Source organism: Oculina patagonica, chromosome 2, assembly GCF_052425735.1.
Source record: "Oculina patagonica isolate OP01 chromosome 2, crgOcupat, whole genome shotgun sequence".
NCBI lineage: Eukaryota > Metazoa > Cnidaria > Anthozoa > Scleractinia > Oculinidae > Oculina > Oculina patagonica.
The window spans coordinates 29,245,797-29,272,081 of NC_135759.1; the positions used below are offsets into that span (position 1 = coordinate 29,245,797).

The 26,285-nt window shown below is 37.0% G+C and overlaps 4 long non-coding RNA genes across 4 annotated transcripts; 2 read left to right on the plus strand and 2 right to left on the minus strand.

Annotated features, from left to right (window-relative positions):
* LOC144643993 (uncharacterized) lies at nucleotides 1-24,710 on the minus strand. The gene is made up of 3 exons (XR_013569008.1): nucleotides 24,664-24,710; nucleotides 931-1,006; nucleotides 1-337 (listed from the first exon to the last, which is right to left on the minus strand). It is a non-coding gene; the product is annotated as an uncharacterized LOC144643993 (long non-coding RNA).
* LOC144643997 (uncharacterized) lies at nucleotides 2,448-3,474 on the plus strand. Its single transcript, XR_013569012.1, has 2 exons — nucleotides 2,448-2,570; nucleotides 3,072-3,474. It is a non-coding gene; the product is annotated as an uncharacterized LOC144643997 (long non-coding RNA).
* On the minus strand, nucleotides 3,949-13,196 carry LOC144643994 (uncharacterized). The gene is made up of 3 exons (XR_013569009.1): nucleotides 13,063-13,196; nucleotides 4,616-4,724; nucleotides 3,949-4,117 (listed from the first exon to the last, which is right to left on the minus strand). It is a non-coding gene; the product is annotated as an uncharacterized LOC144643994 (long non-coding RNA).
* On the plus strand, nucleotides 13,461-16,696 carry LOC144643996 (uncharacterized). The gene is made up of 2 exons (XR_013569011.1): nucleotides 13,461-13,861; nucleotides 16,447-16,696. It is a non-coding gene; the product is annotated as an uncharacterized LOC144643996 (long non-coding RNA).
* Nucleotides 24,711-26,285: the final 1,575 nt, after the last annotated feature.

The window sequence follows — 26,285 nt, forward strand, 5'->3', positions numbered from 1 at the left end:
TAATAAATCCACAGGCCAAGTGCTCTTCGTCGATATGAATACAAATAAAAAATAGACAAGAAAGTTGTATGGGACTACATGTGAGGCTTTAACTACTCAAACAGCAAACGCTTAACACATGGCAGATCAGAATACATCATCATAATATTCATCATAATCATAATAATTATCATGTTCCTGATTCTCGAGTTTAGTTCCCAGGTCACTTTCCCGCTCAGTTTTCATTTCATCAGCAACGGCCTGGTCATCCTGGTGGTTTAGGTCGTTCTGTTGGTGTTGGTGATACTGGCGGTTTCGGTTATGCAAATTAGAAGCGCCTCGGCGACGCCAAGCTTCACTAAATTGAAAAAAAAAAAAATACCAGCAAAATTTTTGTATTAAGATAATGGAACTACATTTTGTATTAAGTTATAGACACATGAACCTACAATACACCTTTTACGCAGGTAGGATTTGACAGCATTTGACTCTGACTCGTTTTTGTCAACTGCTCATAGGATTTTTCGGGACATTTTTCCGTCGCAAATATTTTTCATTTGGATTGTCACTCACCCCCCCCCCCCCCCACACACACACACACACACAGTGATTTCTAATGGTTCAGTTGCTCTATTAAACAGTTGTCGAAAAGTGGAAAGGGTCTGGGGCTGTTTCCCGGGAAAACACTTTTAAAAGTAGATTGGAAAAAGAGGAACGCAACTGACTTTGTGTTGCAGCTTTACGATTTACATATATACCGTATTCAATTTTTGTAATTACCCCCCCCCCCCCCTTTACTTGAAAAGAAATTTTGCCGGGGGGCTCAACAGGAGGTTCTACAGGGGAGTGCTAGAAACTAAAAATAGTTAGTAAAATATTCGGCTATTTCTCAGATATCGGTTAAACTTTATCTCATTTTCCATTTATCAGTGAATTTTGTTGGGCTACAACCTTTCATGCAGGAAAGCAGCAACGAGGCACATCACAAGAAAAATGACTGCTACACGTCCCATGTCAGAAACGTTTCCTGTAAAATAAAGAAACATATTTTTAGAAAGTTACCGTGTAAAAGCGTGAGCGGTCATGATTGGGCTAAATGAAACCTGGTAAACGACCAAACAGCAAAACAAACAAACCCTGGCGGTGCAGGCTAGCGGAAACTGTAGTTCAAATTTATATTACGAATTAAATGCAAACGAAACAGAACAATTTTTGCAGGACCTGCAATTTGTGTGTGCATGGAGGTTTTGCCGTAGTTCATAGTACGGTCAATAATTTGTGATTCTTTGTTTACAATATTTGCCTCATTAGCATTAGCGCTTCATCAATTCTGATCGAGCTACTGATAAAAATCATCAATTCTGAACATGGAAAGTACATGGTACGATTAACTTTCGCTACAAATTTGAGCCGGATGTATTAAATACTTTTTTCCGTGACGCAGTTTTAAAAAATGATAGTTAACATGGAGAATGTTCTAGACATCAGCATATTAAAAGAAAAACCCTTCGAGTTCAGAGTTGTGTACAACCGGTCAATATCGTTTTTTTTTTCTCTAAAATGCCACTACCACTGCACGAAAAAACGGATTTACAACCTAGCAAAATCGAAGCAAATATGAAGTAAATACCATATTTGAACGACACTGCTCAAATTTGCTCAGAAACAAATATTATGATTGCATTATATTTGCACACAAGGCAAATATGGTAAATACCGCATTTACTCAATGTTTTCATACCGGTAGCAAATGTAAAGATAAATTGTACATTTGCGACAGCTTTTCTGTTGTAGTAAAGGTGAGGTAAATAGTTAAATTTGCTAGACGAAAAGTTGGATTTACACGTGTAGCAAATATGTTGCAAAATATTACATTTGCTTAGCTTTGATCATATTTGAACGCAAGTCAAACTTTGTGTTTGCTGTAAAATTGCAAGTAAAGCAAAGATCTAGTAAATATCGTCTTTGCTCCGCATTTACATTGATAGCAAATACTTACAAAAGTGAAGTTTACTTCGCTTTGATGATATTTGGACATGAAATAAACTTGATGTTTGCACACATTTACTATAGCGTGACAAATACGAACAAAAATCAATTTTACTTTCGCAGTAAATAGCAGGCAAATATATAAATTTGCCTCATGAAAGGAAGGATTTGCACTGACGGAAATACCATATTTGCTTTCGTTTGGTTATGTTTGCTATATAGTCAAATGCCATATTTGGCCAGTATTTGCAAGAAAATAAGGGAGGGCAAAATAGTAAATTTGCCTAGTCTTTACATGCTATTTACAAATAGAAGTGCCAGTGAACATTCACTGATCACGAAAGCCTTTGTTTGAACAAGCATTTAAAACGTTGTGCCAAACCAGCAAACTTCCCCTCTCACTAGTTACTTGTATAATGAAAAATGAAAATGGAAAACAGAGAATGATTAAAATAAACAAAACAAAATGCATGCACACATTTCAAGCACTATGTAATTATTTATTTCAACAATGTCACATGGCACCATGGAATCAAAAGAAATATTATAAATATCTTTAAATAGAAGTAAAAGAAAAAAAAACAGCTAAGCACTTTGAAACAGTCTTAAGGGCCTCTTCATATGATCCCGGTTGACCGGGCTGGCCCAGTTACCGAGATCTCGGCTTACTCCTATTTTCTTGTAAATTTTGGATGTGTTCATATGAGAAGGTGGGCCAGCCCGGTTACCGATATCTCGGTTTCTGCAACCGAGATCTCGACAACCGGGAAGAATATTTTCCCATATGAACGCTCCAGCCCGGTCGCCGGGACGAAACTTTTTTTGAGAAAATAGCTTCCTTTTCGTAATTGGGCGGTCCAAATGGTTTAATTTTGCCTTGTATCTATTTCCACTTCAGAAATATGCGAATTAGCTTTATTAATAAAGTTACATGGGTCAATAAAGCTACGATAGTCGCGAAAGATGCAACTTTATGTGTCGCCATTTTGCCTTCGTTTCTTGAATTTTATCCCCGTCAACAGGGCTAAAATTTTCCATATGAACAGAGGCCAAAATCCGTCCTGGTAACTGAGACAGCTCGTAAACCGGGCTCATGTGAAGAGGCCCTAAAAAGGGCATATACAATGCTTTCTATTTCTTTACCGGTCATCACTAACTTAAAATCAATAACTATTCTCACATGGTAAGCAGCTTAAAACTTTTTTAGAACAGTAAGCATGAGATGCCTACCATACTTAATGTTCTTGATTGACTGTTCGTAACTGTTAAATGAATAAAATATTATACTTGTACATGCCGGTAAGTACATGTATCTTTAAATATTGTCAGAAGGCAAACAGCTAAACATTTTAAAACAATAAGTATAAAACTCCCCCAAACATCTACATAAGAAATATTGTAATTATGATCAGTAAACTGTTTTAGTGCATGTATGTGAACATTTGGTTACCATGAATCAGCCATTGTCACAGACAGTTCAATGCACATTTGAAAGATCAATGACAGCATGAAAAGCCTAACTTACAGTAGCTTGTTCACAAAAATGAGGTTTTTGCATAAAAAAAGACAACTAAACATTAAAAAAAGAAGCATTCAATCAAGTACAATGTACATGCAGCTTTCAGGAAAACAGTACTGTAATAATCACCATTCAATAGTTGAAATTTCCATTTTAAACAATTAAAGTTCTCAAAAAGTTTAAAACAAAATAGTATGAGATTTTAGTTTTTTTCCTTTAAGCTTTAGAAATGCAGTGATGCACCCCATTATTAAACAAAAGGAGGGCAGAAGGTACCAGTTATGCTAGGGCAAAGGAATGCCATCAGGTGCAAAGGAGCTCAAGATTACATAATGATGCCTTTTTGCAGTCCTTCTACAATGTATGTGCTGCCTTTCAGTAAATGGTGTGCATACATGTAACCTGCATTAAAGCAGGACTGCGCCACTAAAGTGTGCTGGTGCTAAAGAATTTCTTTTCTAAGCCTGGGCTCTCACAGCCATCTCTGTTTCCACTCTCCTCTTCTATCTCTGGCATGGAATACTCAGACAACATAAAGTCCACAGTCATGAATTTCTGGTAGTGATCTTTTTCCTTTACTGTTAGGATGTGGACTGCTCTACTGAAAGCTTTTACCCTCTGCCTCTTTTTCTGTAAAAGAAAAATATATTTAAGAAAATTATTTATCAATGGTAACTCTTGAGTCACAAATTGACAATAAAATGTGGGTTTAAAAGAATACCAATCTAAAGACCACTCTTTCTTAAAGTCTTTAAACAGAAAGGCCTAAGAATCTATTTAGAGACAGTAAACTGTGAGAGCTATGCAAAATGCATGAATCATTGTACATGTACCGGTATGTATTTTGAATGTGAATGCACACAAAATATCATGCACATTACAGTTGTAGCAGCTAGAATTAGAACAACTACAATGTTTTTTTTTTTTAAATAATGTAACCAAAATACACAGCATTGCATTCAAAAATTTAATCTTCTTGTTTTTCTTCTTGCGCTTTCATGTAGCAACCTTCTGCTTGCATCCATAGCTAAATAGACTCTGAATATTTAAATTACATTTTGTATTCACATACACTAATTGCATTTAACTGTACAAAATTCTAGAACACTGTTGAATCAAAAAAATTACCATATTTAGATGGCTTTGGACGCTCTGCTCCTTCGAGAGATGTTGACTGCATTTCTTGAGTTAATGACACTTTGCCTTTACTTTGTCTGAAAATGGACACCCATAGCAGCTACAAAATAATAATAATCCAAAAAAATCAGTTTGTTCAAACATGGCAAAGAGAAATATTCTTAGATTTAATCAACACTAAACTATTCAAAAGATGTATTCATGAGTGTTTGAAATAAACTATTCCAAACAAAAATAAGAAGGAGAAAGACTTGGGGTAAAGTTACAGTAAAACTGCATGTATAATCTGCACCTTTTTGCACAATATTTATGACAAAAATTAAATAGCAGGCGTGGGTTATCTACTGAGACATCTGTGGTTAGAGTTCTCAAGAGCTTACTTAATGTTCATAAAACTTCTAGGATGTCACTGAATAAACACCACAAACTGTTGTTTCAGATTTCCAATTTATCAATGAGATCAGTGACCATGCATACTCAACAAAGGCAATTAAAATTATACTGGTGAGATTAAAATTTTTAAACCAATGAAAAATTCAGACTAGGTTCTGCAACTGTACTTCTAACAAAACAGTTGATAGAGCTAGTAGTACATTAATTTTGTGAGATAGAAGAAAAAAGAGGGTTTACTTTTTATGGTGCCAACTGGTACTTTGTACACCAGCTTAAATTTGCCATTGTTGTCAAGTTCATTGAATCTAGGTTGATTTGGGTGCCTGCCCAAGCAAAAAAGCCATATTCTTTGTATTGGAAAAGGAAATGTTGGTTAAATGGCCTTTCAGCTTGAGGATATTATTTAACTTACAAGTGACTAAAAAAACCCTTTTTCTCTTCTCTGAAAAACCTCAGTAGTCAATTTGTGGTTCCAGAAAATACATTGTATCCATACTAAGGGACCACTAAGGGATCTTTCATATGACTCCCCTCCTGTCTAAAAATTTTAATTTAGCTTCAAACATTGCTTTAAATGTTTGGATCTTTGAGATCCTCTCCTTCCCTTAAATTTCCAACCTCTCTATGGGGAAGCAGGGGTTTCAATAGAAGCCGGCAACCGGCGAATTTCGCCGCCTACTTTCCAAATCATCGCCGCCTACTTTCTAAGACCTTCTAACATTAACTAACATTAAATTTCATTCGAGTTCCTTGAGTTTCTCGAGTCACACAATTTCTCACCTGTTAAATATGAAATATGGAATAAAATCTCATTGTGAGATTGAAGTGAAAACCATGAGTCTCACGACAAAATCGTGAGACTTGAGAGGTCTGCAAAATACAGAATTTTCCTCAAAAGAAAACAGACAAAATATCTGGTAGTCACTTGTCAAATTACCTTTTTGTATAACCATCCATCCCTTTTCATTCCAATCACTTTGGAAAACCGCTAAATGTATCAGAACACGGATTTGAAAAGTGTTGATATAACATTCACCGTAGACGTGATCGCAAAATCGCTAATGCTCGCTGAGAAAGCAAAATTTAACAGGAAAATTACAAACAAATAGCCAGAAATAACAAGAACAAGTAAATCTCGAGTTTTTGACATCATTACACTATTTTCATCGCTAATAAACGTGAAACGTTTCACAAACAAGGACGATTTTCCTTCGATCGAACGTGAAACAAGCAATGCTTGACACCAGTGCATTTCGGTCAAACCACGTGACAAGTTTCGGGGGACTGGTGACAAGTAATGGCGGCCGCTTCCACTGACGAGCATGGAGGATTTCAGTGAAATTGTTTGCTTTCAGGGTGCTTTCAGGAGAAAGAAAACCCATTTTAAATGTAAAACGATTGTGAATCAAGAACCCAGGGTGCTATTTTTGCTATGTAAAACATTTGTAAAGTAGGTAAGAAACGATTTTGAAACTAGTTGGCACTGCATCAAACTTGACCGTCTGGAAACATAATTTCACTGGCAACCCCCCTTCCCCTTCGGAATTTCCTGGGCCCTTGACAACCCCTCTGGAATTTCCAATTCCCTCCGTGGTGGGGGTATGGATATTTTCTGGAACCACACAATCAATAATTAGTACTGAAATGGATGCCAGAATGCTGGAAATGGCATTTCCAGGCCTCTAGATTTAAAAATTTTCTCGGGGGGCATGCCCCCAAACCCCCCTAGAGGGGAGGGGCCTTACGGCCCCTCCATGTCACAGCCGCCTACTATAAAAGGGTCCGCCGCCTACTTCAAAACTTATTGAAACCCCTGCGGGAAGTATGAATATTTTCTGGAGCTTACACACTTGGTAAAGCATTTGATTATAACTTAACAAAATTCTAAGATCTGATCAGTTTTTTTATGGCGAGCCCTGTTTATTCGCCAAATTGGGGCGTGTGCAGCTTAAATGCCCAACAGCACATTTGCATGTTGCCGTCATTTGACTACTATTATTTAAATGTTGAATCCCCGGTGGGTTTGAATTTAAAACAAATTGCTCTAATTAAAATGATAAAATAGCTGATACAGTCGAGGCTCCCTTAATGGACACTCTCGTAAGCGGACAGCTCTTCTTACGGCCGCCTTGTTTGAAACCCCGTTTTAACTCCCATACAAACTCTGTATTTTTACTTTCTCGTAAGCGGACATTCCCGTAAGCGGCCGCGGACACTTTCAGAGATTACGACATGGACTTTTTCTTTGTTTTTAAGCTCCCGTAAGCGGACACCTCAAAGAAAATTCTAGTAACAAACTTTGAATCTTATTTTTATTAATCATTTTTACATCGCCGTTCGTCGCAATGATTTTACAGTAATCACAGTACCGTATTTCAATGTTTGTTTTGTCGTCATCTACATCAGGTTACATTTCGAAACACCACTTACACGCATATTAGCATTATGTTAGCTGGGCAAGCACATGTGCAAGCTCCCGTTAGCGGCCATCTATCCCCTACACCTCTAGTGGCCGCTTACGAGAACCATTCTCGTAAGCGGCCAGCTCCAGTTGCGGACACTTTTTTCGCGTCTCGAGGGTGTCCGCTTACGAGAGCTTCAACTGTAGTTTTAAGAGATCAAGGATAAATGTAATACCAAGTAAATGCATTGTGTCTAAAATACGGGCAACAAATGCAAGGAATGGTTGGTGTAATAGAATTATTTCGATATACATGTACATGTAATTCTATTTCATCTTCAGACTAAGGTGACAAACAGGTAGCTTTGATTTTACTGAAGGATGGTACATTTGCACATGAAAATAAAAAACAAGATGGAACTGTAAAAAAAGTAGGCATAATTCCCAGCTTGCTTTTAGACCGTTGTTCAAAGATGGTGCTATCCCTGGTGAAAATCTTTTTAAGATCCTTGAGGATCTTTAAAGATCTGCGCAAGGATCTTTGTGGATCTTGACAAGGATCTGCAAGGATCTTCATCCATATCCTCAAAGATCTTAAAGGATCTTTTAAAATTCTTGCAGGACCCTGCAAGGTCCCTGCAAAGATCCTTCAGGATCTTTAAAGATCCTTAAGGATCCTTCAAGATCCTTAAGGATCCTTTAAGATCCTTAAGGATCCTTTAAGATCCTGAAGGATCTTTGCAGGGACCTTGCAGGGTCCTGCAAGAATTTTCAAAGATCCTTAAGGATCTTTGCAGGGATTTTGAGGATCTTTGCAGGGTCCTGCAAGAATTTTCAAAGATCCTTAAGGATTTTTGCAGGGACTTTGAGGATCTTTGCATGGTCCTGCAAGAATTTTAAAAGATCCTTAAGGATTTTTTGCAGGGACTTTGAGGATCTTTACATGGTCCTGCAAGAATTTTAAAAGATCCTTAAGGAATTTTGCAGGAACCTGACAAGTTCCTGTCTGGATCCAGCAAGGAATCGACAGACTAAAAGGACCCGAAAGATGTTATTACAGTCACTGACTTGTTAGGATCTTACTGGGTCCCTGCAGTGACTTAAAAAGGATCGTATAGCGGGGCTAGCTGATTAATCACCGCTATCAAATCCTGCAAAACAATTAACACTCATTTACTAATCTCTGTTTATATAATTCCAAATTTATTTTATTTCTCAGATAAATTGTTCTCATTTTTTAAGAAATGTTACTGGTCTTACAATTAAGCATCTCATTGATTTAAAATCAATGCAAACTACAGTAAAGTTCTGCAAAATGTTAATATCTTTATATTTGCAGCCTGACAAAGGTACCTTTTGTCATTTCTTGCTTTTGCAATAAGCCATTTTTTAAGCTTTCATTAAAGTACATGTAATATAGGCAATGATTTCTTCCAGTTTGTCACAGCACATTTAAACACTGGAGACTGCAAATAACAGTCAATCATCAGACAATGGCTGTCTAAATTTGGTCCATGTCGGGCGAAATCCCAACTGTAGCTGGACCGTGTCTGCCCTACTTTTTCAAATCATATTATGTGACTTTAAATTCCATTCTGAAAATGAATTAATTTTATGCACTAACACAATTTTGATTGTATGTTGCTTCTCTTAAATTTACTTTATGCTGGGACAATTTTCAATTCAAAAAAGCTTCAACATAATGCCATATTGAACTTAAAGATGATTTCCAGTCCGTACTGCGCAGACTCAGAGTTTGTTTTCATTTTTGTTTTGAATTTGTTGAAATGTTACACTTCGGTGATAGCGTACATGAAGTTTTTTAGTTCGCCATTACGGATCGTTTCGTTCAAGAATTCACAATGAGCTAAAACGTCTGTTTGAAATACCGTCGAGCTTCTTTTACTCGTTATTATTGTTTTGCAAGGATATCTGGTAAGTAAGGTAAGTTTCGTCCCAGAATTTTTATTTTTGCTAGTAAACATTCTTCTGTTTGTGAGACTCACAAACATTGCAGGCAGAGATTGCGCAGTGCGGACTGGAAATCATCTTTAATTTTTATCTTGTACGGCCAAAGTGGTGATTTTGGACTTATGTCCTTTCAGCAACAACAACAAATATACAAATTGCAGCCTTAAAGGACCCTAGTCAGCCTCTGCCATTTTCCATGCTATCGAAATTAAGAAAACGATATGGTGCAGGGTAATCTTATTACCTTGCTGTAAATTGTGTTACTGGAAGTCTGTTTAACTACCTTTAACAGTTTTACAGTGTAAGTGATCTCTTTTGTTAAAACACTGTATGTGTACAATATATTTACCGTAACTCTGGTATGTAAACAAAAACAAAGGCATGGCTGACTATGATCCTTTAAGATTAACATTGTTGATTATTACATATTACCAACTGTGTTGCAAGTTGCGGAAACAAGTCACACGAAGTTGATCTCTAGTAATGTTCAGGGCTGTGCTTTTATGGCACCCAGTTGCCTCAGGCAACTAACTTTTGTCTTAAGGTGACCAGATAATCTTATTTCTTTCATATAAGCTTTATACTGGGCACCCTGGATCTTATAGTTTGGAATCTTTGGGCTCCTTGTAATTTTTCTTGGAGCACAGCCTTGATGTTTGCGCAATATGTCACCGCAAATTGTAACACAGGTGGTCTGCAACAATTCTTTTCAATGATGTTGCAAGACAAGTGGAGAGGAAAAGTTTACACGTGACGTGGGATGATATGTTAAATGGATTCTTAAGTGGTTGTCTGGGTAGGATGAGAAAATGTCTCCACTGCTATTAAAATACTAGTTATTGAAATACTATTACAGAAACGTGTCATAAAACCTGCTTCAATTTAAAACTAAGAATGAATTTATTAAAATTTACCACTGCAAACAAATTACCAATACTAAACAATAATATTTTAAATTATACAATGAGAAATGTAAAAATATGGAGAAACAACAACAACAACAACAAAAATTGAAAGATTCAGTAATCAGGAAATTTGTTTTCTCTCATTCAGATTGAGATATTTATCAGGAATTCTTTCTTGTACCACATATTGACTGTTTATAGACAACTAACAGTCGAGAGTTTTAAACTACTATTCCTGCCACATGCATTAACAATCACTCATGTTTGTGAATGACTTTCACTTAGCTTTTAAACATATTGCTTTGTTGGTGAATGTCTATTTCTAGCACTTTCGCATCAAAACCTACAAGAAAGCACAAAACAACAATTATAAGCCTTTAGAAGCTGAAGCTTATTTCATATTTAAATAATACTGACAATAATCGCGCGTACTAGATGTATTTGTTTCTTCAGCACTCTTCTGTATCGCTAATCATATTCTAGAATCGAAGCTTGCTAAGCTGCATACATACATGCATGTATGTTGTTTTGTATGTATGTTGTTTAACAGATATCAAATTATTCATTTATGTATATAAACAGAAAAATGATTTTCTATCTCGAGAGGTCTATCACTAAAAATAATACTGTTAAAGAGCGAAAGAACAGTGTACATGTATGAACTGGTTTTGAACAGTTACTGATCTGATCACCGAGCAGATTCTTTAAACAAAACCGAAACGCTTTGTTTAGGCTATTACTTCCAGAAGCCTTAAGATTCTCTGTCTACTTACATTCTTTCTTAGGGGCAAAAGATCCGGATCTTGTTGCTTTTTGGGCATCATAATCCTGAGGCATGCATGTCGCTGTAAACTGTTCTTCGACCGTTGAAAAGTAAGTTGAGATTCAGGCGCCTTTCAAAAAGCGTTGCATCATGGGATATATCCACTCGTTCCCAGGGCCCAGTAATCCAAGATGGCGGCTCGTGTCTCAGACTTTGTTCGATTTTCACGAAACAAACTTGGATTTTAACTCCATTTAGCCATCTGAAATAGGCTGGAACGTATTCAGGAATCATTTAAAGAAGTGCATGGTGATTCCAAGCAATTTTACTCTCACACAATCGGGAAATTATTGACTTTATATTGCGAGAAAGATGAGGTGAATTTATATTCAAGCTGGAACTTGAGAAGTCGCGTCTATCTCTGTGTAAGAAAGTAAACTTAAATTAAATATAAAATAAAGTCAGATACGTGGAATGCAACTGTAATCGCCGCTTCATTCAGCCTTCAGCATTGCAAGAGGTAACGTGACTGCTTTGGAAAGTGTATTGCTTTTATAAGAAAAACTGAATAAGCAAGAGCCAATAAGAGATGCAGATCCGAGCTTCTCGGTTTGTTTCTAGACCCTTTCTATAAAGATCAAACTCAAACTACAAGATAATCAGATAACATTTTGTTGTTTGACCGAATCAAGTGAGATTCTTGATGGGATTCTCTTATGATTCTTGTAAAAGGTCCTCATTGAATCCTTGAGGATTCTTGAGGATCCTGAAAAAGATCTTTGAAGGATCTTTTATAGGATCCTCTTAAGTTCCGTTAAAGGTCCTTATTAAATCCTTGAGGATCTTTAAAGATCCTGACAAAGATCATTAAAAGGATCCTTCTAAGAACTTTGAAAGAACCTTGTCAAATCCTTGAGGATTCTTAGAAGGGTCTTTGAAGGATCCTTAATAGGATCCTCTTAAGTTCCTTTAAAGGTCCTCATTAAATCCTTGAGGATCTTGATGAAGATCATTTAAAGGATCCTTTCAAGAACTTATTAAGATCCTTCTAAGATCCTTGAGGATTATATAAAGGATCCTGACAAAGAACTTTGTAAGATCCTTGGAAAGATCTTAATAAGAACCTTGTAAGATCCTGATTAAATCTTTGAGGATCCTTAAGAAAGATCCTTCAAAGGATCCTTGAAAGGATCCTTTTAAGATCCTATTGAAATCTTTGAGGATCCTAGAGGATCCTTGCAAAGATCTTTGAATGGATTTTTGTCAGGAACCTTATAAGATCTTCACAAGATCCTCATAAAATCTTTTAGGATCCTTAAAGATCCTTAAAAGATCCTTGTGTGTGAGGATCTTTACAGGACCTTTGCAGATCTTTAAAGATCTTTGAAGATCCTTGAGGATCTTCAAAAGATTTTCACCAGGGATGAACGCTTGATATGGTAGGCTTTTTTGCAACGTAATAGATTCCAATTGTCATCGCTGTCTATTATCTTTGTGTTTGCATGCCTGGTTTGGGGGAGAAATTATCTGTTCCGTTCATTAGCAGGTGGGTTGTTTTTATTGATAAAAGTGTCCAGTAGATTGTATTAAGTATCTTTGTTTTGTATTTTCATGTGCATATATTAAATGCAATGTACCAACCTTCAGGATTCTTAGGTTGCATTTAATGCCTGTATTACATGTATAGACACAATGCATTTACTCGGTATAACATTTATCCTATATTATTTTGTATAAGTACATTATAGGACTTTGTGTCATCCAATTATATCTGTAAACACTCAAGAGAATAGCAAATCAGTCCCCTGCTCCATAGTTATCTGCGTTTTTCCATCACATGTGAATGATTTTAGACCAAATATCAGAAACTGAACTATTAAAACTCAGCCCTATTACCAGGATGAATTTATATAAGACAAACAACCAAGTAGCAAAGATAAAAGCTCTATTTCAGAGGAATGTTAGTATGTTAGGTAGGCAGTTTGATCCTCGCAGTCTTACTTACCGTTGTATGGCATACTCGATAACATCAAATACCGGTGTGGATGTCGCTGTGGGCGATGAACGTTCCTGGTTTAAACTGTCAGTGAAAGATGGGCTGTTGCTCGAGGACGTTTTGCTCACTGTCTACATGGCCGTTGGATCGTTCGGGCTCGAAGATGATGGCTGCGTTTGAGATCGCGAAGCTCGAGGTGTACTTGTGAATTACTGTTTGCATTCCTCATGTTCAGAGTCCCGTTTGCCTGTTTGGTTTGGTGATTTTGTTGCCATAATAGAATGAACTAACAAAAAAAAGCGACAAACTGAAATAAAATGGCGCTCCTAGGTTTGAATCGGTTTGAATGGGTATATAATCACCACGTGACAGCCATTGACATTTTCATTGGCTAAAACAGCATAATGACGTCAAACTACGGGAGGAGGACCTGGTGACGAATCGGTACATCTCGTGTTCAATAAGTGAAGTAGCAAATTAGCGTAAAGCCTTACCACTGACACGATTTTTGCCGGGAAAAAGCGGGAATTTTAACACGAATAATTATGTCGGCCTCCAGCTTAAAAATCGAGCATGAACGTGAATCTTTTTGGAGAAAGAATACACCAGAGGAAAAGGCGAGGATGTAGAACGAAAGAAGAAAACGAAAGAGAAAGGCTAGGTCTGAGAAAAAGAAGAAAACGGGAAAAAGATTGTGCTTGCACTTGAGGATGATCAAGCGACGACCATGGGAGATTTGACAGCACGATTGCTCTATGTTGTGAGAAAGTGCTAAGCAAAATGGCTGACTTTACATCGTCGTGAACAGGCAAGTCTTAAAGAAATCATCTAAATCTTTCTTATAACACCTTTTTGTACAATCTCTTCAAAGTATTGATATCATGGCACACCAGTTGCGAAGGCTGATGACAATTGGATCATTATTGACTTACCACTGGCTATTTTGAACAAAATCGACCTACAATCTTAAAGCTTAGGGCCGATTTACATGAAAGGCAGGTGCCCCGGCTAACCACATTACCCGGCTAACCCAGCTACCCTGGCGAGCCAACTTTTCATACGTTTCTCACAGGCGGATCCAGGGGAGGGGTTGAGGGGGTTGCAACCCCTCCCCCCCCCCCCCCTTTGCGCAGAATATTTTTAATTTCTTTGAAACTGCATAAAAATAATAGAATAAAATTGTTTTATTCGTAGTTGTTTCACTTCCACCACTTCGCTACATTGTTCAATATACGAGACGAGGCCAGAAGAAAAACGACAAATATTAACTATTGTTGTAACTTCTGTCCCTTTTAATCATGCATAAAAAATATTAAGGTATACAACCCCCCCCCCCTCCCCCCCTTTCAGGATTTCCTGGATCCGCCCCTATTTCTTTTGAAAACACATTACATTCTAGGCGGGAAACCCGCCTTGCCTGCGCACTCGGTCTACTTGCCGGGGCACCCTTCTAGGTAGGATAGCCTTTGTCATGTAAATTGCCTGGGCTATCCTGGCTTGCCGGGATAAGTTTTTGCACGTGTTCTTAATTTAAATATGAAGTTAATGGCATAACATGTATAAATTCTGGACCAAAACAGTGCTATTTAACCAAAATTAGTTCAAATTAGTTTTATCTGTTGACTGGAAAATATAAATTTATTTGAGCAACAGCTTATTTAATAATCTGAAATTTTCTTAGGAATGATTATCCTTATTCACGAAACAACAAATTTAATTTCATTTTGGTGGCCAAAGACTGTTGAATTTTGATTGAGTTTCCCCAAAAATAGACGCAGTAAATTTTTAAGAGCTTGCGCATCAAAGTATAATGGGTTTGAAGACGGCTAGCCTTAATTATTCAGTAAAAAGTCATATTTTTCTTCAATCATTTGGATCTACATGTACCCGGTACATGGTTTTCCCAGGCAGTAACAGGCTTCAATGACACTGTTCTTTACTCGGGTAGAAGGGCTGTGAATTCTGCATGTTAAGGCGGGCTATGTTCATCCCTTCTAGCCGGGTAACTCGGTTAGCTGGGGCACCCTCCATGTAGAAGGACACAATATTGACAGATCACAATATTTTGCGGAAACCAAGTTTAATAATTGTTTTCTGATTTGATCAGTAAATTAGTTTCGCTCATGGGAACCGCTTGCTTTTTGACAGACTAAAACCTAACTGCACCTTCGATAATACAAGCTGTTTTTATGAAATGTAAAATTCTGTTTGTTTGTATAGACTGTTCACAGCCCTCTATTTTTGTGTTTTTGATAATAAGTATAAATTTACTGCTCACTACATGTAGTTCATTGTTCATTGTCTGGGGATTTCATGTACCCCAAAGAGTGAACTTTAATCACTTATATGCTCTCTTTGCATTGGTTTGCTTAACTAATAACTTTGAAAAAAAAAAAATCCTTTAAGAGGGTAGCAACGAGTTTATGTGTGACACATGATAAGGGGAAAAATAGACCATGATGCTTGAAAATAGCGAGAAAAAATACTGTGACACAATTGAAAATGGAGAGAAAACCCTCCCCACAGAAGGCTGTTTGGGTTACAGTGTAAATTCCCCCCCCCCCCCTCCCACTCTTCTGGAAATTCCAGATAATTTCCATAATATGGAAATTATTATTTGAAGGAACAAATTATTATTTGAAGGAACAAATAAATATGTTCCTTCAAATTATTATTTGAAGGAACATATTATGTTCCTTCAAATAATAATTTGGCTTTTGAGTCCCCCTTCCTCCCTGAGAATTTTTAATGACTATGGATATTTTCTGGAACTGTACAATCCAAGATCTCAGGCTAGGGAAGCCCCATATGGTGGGAGCATTTGAGGACTTTGGTAGGTAGACAGCTTCCTTTTAGACTGGCCGGGGAATTTGTTAATAATTTCTCTGAAATTAATCCCAATACTTGTGGACAAGATTGTACTCCTTGGGTGGGTGAAAATAAAACTGGTTAGCAAAAATAACTCACCATATTTCTCTTAATGTCATAGTCTTTCAGTGAGGCAAAAAAAATCTCAGAGAAAAGAAAAACAGTCACAGGCAATGATAAGAATATAATTTCCTTGTACAATTTTAATTTTTGTCTTGCTAAGATGACAATTTGTCTAGCTGTGATCAATACTGTGCAAATATGTTGTAAGTTAAAGAATTTTTTCAGATTGTGGTTTATTAGATATGATATGGCACATATCACATCATACCAGATATAGAAAACATGCCAAATAAGGTTATCATTACCATGTACAGTCTTTTGCATTTTGGCCATGTTTTCAAAATTGACATAATTATTTTTAGCTGTTTTGTGTATTTTGTCAAGTCCTGCAGGCTTGCCATAAAATAAACAAAAGACCTGAAAAACTTGATATGTTAATTGTTTAATTTCTTTTTTATTCAGCCTTGGCAAAAGATGAATCACAACAGGCACAAAGTATCCAGCTCAGCCATAATAAAGATGCTGGGGTTTCTGCTGACAAATCACTGACGGAAATAAACTGAAGACACCTCAGTCATGTAAAAGATCCCAGGAGTTCTAATGACCAACCACTGCTACTAGGAGTGTGGGGTCTCTGGCCAATGCTACAATATCTTTTATAGCCAGGCCTGTTAGTTGCTGTTAAACAATTCAACAAATATCTATCGTCAAAGTTTTGAAAGTCACTAAAGAAGCATCACTCTTAAAACAGTTAGACAACCCCTGTTTCTCACCTGGTTACATCAGTAAACAATGACTCCTTTTTTCACAGGTTAATGATAGAACCGAATCCGAGCAGATAAAATTTCATTCTCTTAGTGGATGCTTTAATAAATTAAGACAATTTCAATAGAATTCCATTAAAGGAAAGACCAGTCATCTTTGTTACATACAGTTGAACCCCAGTTACTCAAACTCTGAAGGGAAACAAAAAACAGTTCGAGTTAGCGGGGTTTTCGAATTAACCGAGTAAAAATGACTGAAAAGTGGGTCCAAGGGAAATAGAAGCTAGTTTGAGTTAGCGGGGTTGTTTGAGTTATCCGAGTTCGAGTTACCGGGGTTCTACTGTAGTTTCCACTATTGGGTTTTCAAAATGTGGTCGTTTTTAGGAAGCCCACTGTCAAGATGTGGTCGTCTTTAGTCAGTCAGTGAAAACTACAGTAGAACCCCGGTAACTCGAACTCGGATAACTAGAACAACCCTGCTAACTCGAACTAGCTTCTATTTCCCTTGGACCCACATTTCAGTCATTTTTACTCGGTTAATTCGAAAACCCCGCTAACTGGAACTGTTTTTCGCTTCCCTTCAGAGTTCGAGTTACCGGGGTTCAACTGTATATAACAATGTAAATACCAATCATGATTGACAATAAATAAGCAAGCAATTATTTTATTATTTTCTTGAAACCCTTTTTATTATAGACATAACCTTCGCATAGAAAAAAAAAACAGTTGAGGATTTACTGATGAAACCATGTTTTTTAGCCCAAAGGTGACAACGAAGAATAAGAATAAACAAGAATTTATTATTTTTTCTTGAAATGATCAAGTCCTTCAGTTGAAATAATGAAAACGAATTATTGAACAATTTGAATGTTATTGTTGGTATTCAGCTTTCCACTTTCTTCATGAGTATCATAAACTACTGTAATGGAAACATTTTGAAATCCCTTACTCCACTTTCAAGCAGTGGTTACTTTATAGAGATGAAATATAAAATGAGCTGACTGTTGGGCCTTTGTCCAGCAGTTTTTTGTTGTCCTGTTTGAATTTAGGCAGAGGCACCTGGCATTATCAGGAACAGATCTTTTTGCGTTTGACGAAGGAGAACGCATTCCTAATTTCAAGTGGTGTCCTGTACACATACTGGGTGTCCAGCGTATACCAGAGGGAATTTTGGAGCTAGCATAAATGCCTCGCTTTCAAGTTATCGACGCCCATTTAATGGGCATACACACTTGGACTTACCGCATATGACATCACACTTATCAACGCTTATAACTTGCCCACAAGTCAGTCCGATAAGACCCAAAGAAACAAGGGAGAGTAGGGCGGTGGGGATGGCTGGGTGGTGGGGAGAGACACCCAACGATTAATTTTCTGTCTAAATAGTGAAAATGGCAGTAAACAGACAACCATCGAAGCTCCTGTCGATGGCCACCCATGAGCCGAAAAAAGGATTCAAAACTATAACTGCCTGCTTACAGAAATGATTTTCAAAAACTAAGATTTCAAAAACCCGTATGGTTATACCATTGCAGCCATAACTAGAGATGCATGACCACCTATTATTGGGTTCGCTTGGAGAGCTTCCACTGTAGTATACTATATATAGGTTTCCTCCGCAAGTGGGATATGTGCCAGAACATAAGGGAGTTAGGTCGTCATGTTTTCATGGTAGGGAGATGATGATTTCAAGCCTATAGGCGGATCCTTGTTGATGGTCGAAGTCTGATCTATACGTGAAAAATCATTGAAAATTTTATAGTAAGCTTGGGGAATAGCCTGCGAATACAGCCGCCACTCATCGTTCCCGCTACTTTGCTTAACTGTTTTTCCAAAGAGAGCAAATATTAAGAAGAATAAAAGTGAACCATGGGCTCCTGAGTGAACTGAATTTAAACATTTGCCTCGGTAGCAAATATTTGGTTAATTCACATATTTGCTCCCTGGCAAATGTGAGCGTAATTGAGGCAAAATTATTTCTTTGACACATGCGCACATCTATAACAAATGTACACGTTTGCTTGTATGGCAAATCCGAGAAAATTGACCGTAAAGTTACTTATTTGTATCTCGCGCAAATGTGATGTAAACCTAGTACAAACAATTTATTTTGCACAGTGTTTACTTGAATTTGCATTAAGTAGTAAACGTGTAATTTATACACAGAAGGCAAATGTTTAACAAATGAATATGAAAGTTAAAAATTTGCCTTGCGAGCAAAAGTGAGGTAAATAAGGAGCAAATGTCATCTTTGCGTCACATTTGCACAACAATTCATCAGATACAAACATTTGTGTTTACATGGACTTTACAACTTGAGCAAATTTAGTGCAAAGATAGATGCCCAAATTTGCATCATATTTGCTCAACTTTCAAACTTGAGTAAATCCATTTTTTCGTCCAGTGTACCATATCGTCCGTACGACATCTGGTCAAAACAAAACAGGGTCAGCAATGGAAAAATCGCAAACATCTACTTTCCTTTATAAAATCAAGCGTGATAAGTAGCAAGAATTTACAGTTAAAACTTAAAATAAAGATTATCGTTCTCAATGCTCAAACAACAACTCTACAATCTAACTTGAAGCAGAAGAGTGTTACCCATTAATTCTAGCTCAACCTACTTCCATATCCTTATTGTTTAGTTGTTTTCCAGGTTTGAACATTACTGTTCAAACCGAATTCAAAAGACTACTTGAGTACTAATCCGGGAACGTAAAGGTCAAGGCTTCGAGGAAAATTGCTGATCACTGATATCAACTGGTATTGTTTGAAAAATATCGCCAAGTACAATTGACCCAAACAACTTAAAGGTAGACAGTAAGTAATTCCAGGAAGGAAACCTAGCTTGACCAATTTTTTGTCAGGAAGGTCAAGAACCAATTAGCTTTAGTACACAAACAAGTTTTTGCGGTAACAATCGTTGATAATGTCCGATGATTAGTTGCCTAGAAACAATTCCGCTAGTGACAAATATTGTGAAATGTCCTTGTTGTAGGGTTATCATCCTTTTAGTTTTGCTTTATTGTCGCAATTTACCGGTAAGCGATTTTCGGTGACATCTATCTTTTCTGTGTAAAAGACTGAATTGCTTCTCTTTTCATATACAAGGGGATAAATGAATCGTAAAACCGTTCAACTCGCTTGACTCAACTTGATTTCGCTCTTCTTTCTGAATAATGGAAAGTGACAAAAGTCGTGTTAATCTTATAATACAAACGATTTGCCGAAGAACAACAATGGCGGTAGAACAATTCGACAACTCCCAATGCAACCATTTTGATACAATCAGAGCAAAGTTTTGAACAAAAAAGTTAAGTCAAAACATTTGTATTTCAATAAGAACATCCAGCTAATTATTTTTCCTCGAAGATATAGAAGAAGCTGGAAATGGGCTTTATTTTGTTCAAATCTTATACAGATTATCAGATTTCTTGCTTGGACCTTCTGCGTTTGCAGGTCAAATCGAATGAATGACAATACCATTACCAGCATGGAGCAAATTACGGTATCTTATGAACTTTTATCACGCATGGTTAACTCGGCTCATCGAGGAACGTCAATTGTTATAAAAGGACGTTATTTAAATGGTGAAGGCTTTCCATCATGTTCCGATTTGGCTGGGCAATGTTGCCCAGATTTAATACTTGAAAACGTCATCCATGAATTCGCAAAACTGCTCTTTGTGATATTTTGTACGCACCAAATACAGACCATTCTGCGATACAATTACATCTATTAAGCGAAGAGTTGAAACAACAAAAGGGACCTGGCTTTTGGAAATTTAACTTTTCCCTTCTTGAAGATAAGCAATACGTTTCTGACTTGCGCAAAAACTTAACAAACTTCATAGAAAAGTACCGAGACGTTGAAGACTTAGGCCTAAAATGGGATCTTGTCAAAATGGAAATTAGAGGTTTTACTGTCAAATTTTCAAAAATCAAAGCAAGAAGAAGACGAGATGAAGAAGTTTTCCTCCAAAAGAAAATCAACGAATTATTTACAAAAGCCGAAAAGAATAGAAACAACAGGCCAATAATTTGTGAACTTAATTCTACTCGAGCTCGTTTAGAAAAAAAAATGGCACTTAAAACTCGCGGCACCATCATCAGGAGTCGCGCAAGATGGCATGAACAAGGAGAACGCAACAACAAATATTTTTTAAACCTTGAAAAAAGAAACCACTCCAGAAAGTTAGTCTCTAAACTGAAGCTACCGAACGATTCTGTCATAACTAACCAGTTTGACATTTTAGAAGAACAAAGTAAATTTTATAAATCGCTATATACCTCGCAACACGCGGAAAATGTTAAGAAACCGGAAGAGGGCGTTTTCTTTAATCCCAGCAACATCTCAGCTTTATCGGACCACGAACAGGCTCTATGTGAAGGTTTGATTACAGAAAATGAGGCTTTCAAAGCACTCAAAGAATTTGCAGCAGCCAAAACCCCGGGTACCGATGGTCTGTCGACTGAATTTTTAAAATTTTTCTGGCCTGAGCTTAAATCTCTAATTGTTGAAAGTTTTAATTATGCTTTTCTTAACGGTTCCTTGTCGATATCCCAACGACGAGGTATAATTTCGCTTATTCCCAAAAAGAATAAAGACAAAACCATCCTTGAGAACCTAAGACCAATATCTCTTTTAAACGTTGATTACAAAATTCTCACTAAAGTTTTGGCTAATCGTTTAGAAAGGGTATTACCTAAAATAATAAATCCCGACCAAACCGGTTATGTGAAAGGGCGATACATTGGAGAAAATATCAGATTGATCCAAGATTTGATGTTCCATTTGGATAAAGAAAATTCGCCTGGCATCGCCGTTTTTGTCGATTTCCGGAAAGCCTTCGACACAATTGAGTGGAACTACCTGGAGAAGGCTCTCACACTCTTTAACTTTGGGCCCGATTTCCTACAATGGTTCAAGACTGTATATTCAAATATTTCTAGCTGTATTCTCAACAATGGTCACGCTTCTCACTTCTTTTCTTTAACTCGTGGAGTGAGACAAGGCTGTCCAATATCAGGCCTTCTTTTTGTTATTGGTCTTGATCTTCTCGCAAGAGCCATCAAAAATCACGATCTTATTAAAGGAATTACAATAAGAAACCATGAAATAAAAACCACCATGTATGCAGATGACACCACAGTCTTTCTTAGCGATACAGAATCTCTTCCCCATTTACTCGAACTGCTAAACCAATTTAAGGTTGTCTCCGGCCTAGAAGTCAATTCCACCAAAACCGAAGCTATGTGGCTCGGCAAATGGAAAAATAGATGTGATACACCTTTCAATTTCAAATGGCCCGTCGACCCGATCTGCGCTTTAGGCGTCTTCTTTTCCTACGACACCACAAAAGCGGATAAGCTTAACTTCGACGAAAAGTTGCGAAGTATGGAAAAAGTTTTGAATATTTGGAAAAATAGGAAACTGACTTTAATTGGCAGAATAAATATCGTTAAAACTCTAGCCTTATCCAAATTAATTTTCAACAGCTCTAACCTCAGTTTACCAAAGGACTTGCCTGACACGATCAACAACATGATTTTTAATTTTATTTGGGAAGGTAAACCTCCCAAAATAAAGAAAACTACAGTCATAGGACAAAAAAACAAAGGCGGCCTAAAAATGATTGACTTTAAGGTAATGGAAACCGCTCTAAAAATCTCATGGATTAACAGAATACACCAAAACTCTTCCTCCTCCTGGAAAATTCTCATTGAACATTTCTTTAGGCAACATGGCGGCCTTTCTTTCCTATTAAACTGCAGATACAATTCAAGGCAACTTGATCTAAACAATGCACCACCCTTTTACCAAGTGATACTAAAGCATTGGCAGGAAAACAAACATATTATCTCAGAAGACAATATTAAACGGCAAAATGAAATTATATGGAACAATAAAAACATCTTAATAAACAAACACATGATCTATTTAAAACAATGGCACCAAAGCGGCATTACCTTTATTAGTGACTTGCTTGATGATGATTTCGGTTTCTTATCGCATACCACATTTCAACAAACCTTTCAGCTGAAAATCCCGTTCACAACTTATTATGGTCTAATAAACGCAATTCCACCAAGCTGGAGATGCGAAATCAAAGCAGCAAAAGACCAATTTGAAAACGAAAATGCGTCGCAAATATCCCCTTTACGCAATATTATTAACACCCGTTCTGTTTATGCAGCTATTATGGATCATTACTTCCAACCTCCAACTGCTGAACAAAGACTTCTACGGTATGGTTTCTCCAAAGAAAGCCTAAAAAATGTTTACAACTTCCCTTTTGCAATTACGATCGAAACAAAGCTTCAAATCTTTCAATATAAAATCATCCATAATATACTTCCTACCAGGTATTCGCTTTTTCGTATGAATTTATGCGACTCTGAAACTTGTCATTTATGTAAAACGCAGCCGCAAACATTGCCTCATCTACTCTACTGATGTCCTAAAATTTCTAATTTCTGGACTGCATTTCAAAAGTGGTGGTCCGAAAAACAACAAAATACAATTACTCTTTCAGAACGCGATATCCTTTACGGCTGGCATGACAACGCCATACAAACAAAAGATATTTTAAATTACATATCACTTGTAGCTAAGTATTATATCTTTTGCACGACCCAAGACTGCGATGATGTACCTTTTGACGGCTTTCCTCCTTTTCTAAAAAACAGATTGGATACTCTACAACATATTGCAGTTAGAAATAAAACTATTAACAATTTCGAATTAAAGTGGAAAGACTTTATGTAAGCTCATTTCCTTGTTTATTTATTTTTCTTTATTTTTTTTTTAAATCTTTTTATTTATTTATATTTTTTCATTTACTTTATTTTCCTATGTACCTGTACCTTTATTTTCATATGTAAATTGTAACAGATTATAAACTACGTAACTTAATTGTAACTTACGTCTGCTCTTTTTTTTTTCTTTCCTTTTTTTTCTTACACTGTAACATTTGTACAATGTTAAAATGGCAATAAAGATATTAAAAAAAAAAAAAAAAAAAAAAAAAAAAATGCTCTTTTCTGAAGAGACTGGCACTCCGGTGTGCATGTTCTTCAAATTAGCAGTGAATTAGTCAGTCTACTGAATGAGCAATCGTGTTATACATATATTCTCAATGAATACAAAATATTCTCAATGAATACAAAATGGGGATGCAACATGCGCTGTTTGGACAGCAGCATGCTGCATATACACTGAGAAAATTTTCCCCAAAATTTCCCGACGTCAGTGGGTCCTTTCCCTAATGCACAAAAGACGTGCTTTCTCCATAATTAAAATGTTATGTGACTCGGTAAAAGAATGTTATATCACTGGTTAAATACCAGAAAAGAACATGGAGATTGTTATTCGATTCTCGATAAAATGTAGGAGTTAAGATTTGAAAACTTGCGCTCCTTGGCCTGCGAACAGGCTCCCGAGTGGGGTTTCCGCGAGCGGGGCCTCCCGCTCTTCCACTCGCTTCGATTCGCTCGCGTTCGCCGCTCGCTTCACTCGCGTTCGCCGCTCGCTTCACTCGCGGATACCCCTTTCGGGAGCCTGTTCGCAGGCTAGCGCTCCATTTCTATTGTGCCCGTTCTTCGCTGCAGTTGATTCGGTCCCGGGGATGTTAAATATTCCAAATATTGCTCTGATACACAAGTCTTAAATCAGTTATTCTATCAGTTGCGCCACAAGCCTACGCATTATTTGTAACCTCGACTACTGAAATCAGACTTCATTATATGCGGCGCCTTTTAAATTCCTTTGGTTTACGTAACACAAATAAGCCTAGTCCAAAGCAGCATTTTGCATTCCGTTTGCGCAACTCGCGAGAAATGTCACCCGCGAGGTCTGCCTCAAGCTAACATGTAGCTAGCGTGGCCAGTAAGGGCTTAACTGTGCATGGACTAACCTTTCAGGAAATCAGAGCACCTCAACTTGTCGACCTGCTTGTTTGAAAATGAGAGCGTCTGTTTGATAAAAGAGCTTTCAGCTTCGTTTATAAGTTATCCATTTCGGATCATGTGATGTTCTCTAGAGAATTTTTCCTTTATCTATCTAAAAACTATTGTAAAGTTTCTGAATTTGAAAGTAATGCCGTCACAAGGTATGCAAACAAACACTGAAAGCTAAAATGGTGTTTTAGCTTAATATTCTGCTTGAAAAAAAAAGCGCCTGCCGAAAGGGAAAAGCAAACTCTCCTTAACTTATTTTAAAATGACAGCGACCTTAGTACAGTTCGAAAACTCCTAAATTTTTTTGTTGTTTTGCAAAGTTTAAGAACAAAGGATTTTGAGTTACTCAATTAACACCGAAAGGCTTTTTTTTCCCAATCAGCTTTTTAAGCGATTTTCCTTCGTACCAACCTATTGAATGGCCACTGACGGTATTGTCAGTTAATACTGTATTGAAATAAACCCTCAATACATAATAAGCGACCGCCCTATTATGCTTCCGCGGCTACCTTTCAGCCATCCCAATGGGGATTTGTGTATTGTTCAGTTACCTCTATTAAGCGGTCACTAAAAATTAAATACACGTAGTTAAGCCTTGTTTTCCCAAGCTAATGACAGATAAGACGGAGAAAACCCCTCAAACACACGCTTATTATCGTCTTGACGTGATTTCATTGCAATTTTCGGGTTTACCTCGGTGTAAGAATCTGTGATATTTTTTCTTTGTTTTGTTTTCCTGCTCTATATTGTTTTTGACGCTCTTTGTTGTTTCGTTCGTTCTTTGTTTTACGTCAGTGGTGATCTTTTTGATTTTCTGGCAATGAAGGTTCCACTCTATTTGCTTTTCAAGACATTGGTAATCCTTCACTCATTTGGGTTCAGATGTCGGAATTAACTTTTATTTCAGTCTCCAGATGCGCAGCGCTATGAGAAGTTTGTTTGGTTTGTTCCAATGCAGGACCACTAAATTCAATAAAGAGCATTCCTTCTGCAGCTAATTAAACCTCAAAGAAAGACCATTATGACCCACTGTGTAGCCATAACAAAAGATCAAAAGTCACCTTAAGAGATGTTTCGAATAAGGTCATACCATATGCTAATGATCCACTATGAGTGGATTTAATTAGCAGAAATACACAGGAGACTAGCTTTTCTTTTCTTTTGACGCGAAAAGAACTTTGTTGGGCAGACTATTTATGAATATTTAATTATCGTTATAAAAAACCTATCTTGCAGTTGGAAACTTATGGCGCTATCCTAGGATGGTTTCAGCCAGACGTTGTACAACTATACACTTTTCTTGCGCAGAGGCACGTTGTGCTATTCAGACACTATTTAAAACGAGTTCCCACTAAAGTGAAGTTGAGTGAACTTAAAAAAGCGTACATTGTATGTTTTGAAAGGTAGCCCCGAAGAGAGGTAGCCCTAATAAATAATAATAATAAATAATAAAACCTTTATTTGAGTGTCAAAAAAAAAAACTAAAATAGCAGTAATAAAACCACTAAATGGGGACACTTTAAAGTAAAAGAAAAATAACAAAATCGAAATATGCTAATAAATGCTAAAATCGGTTAAA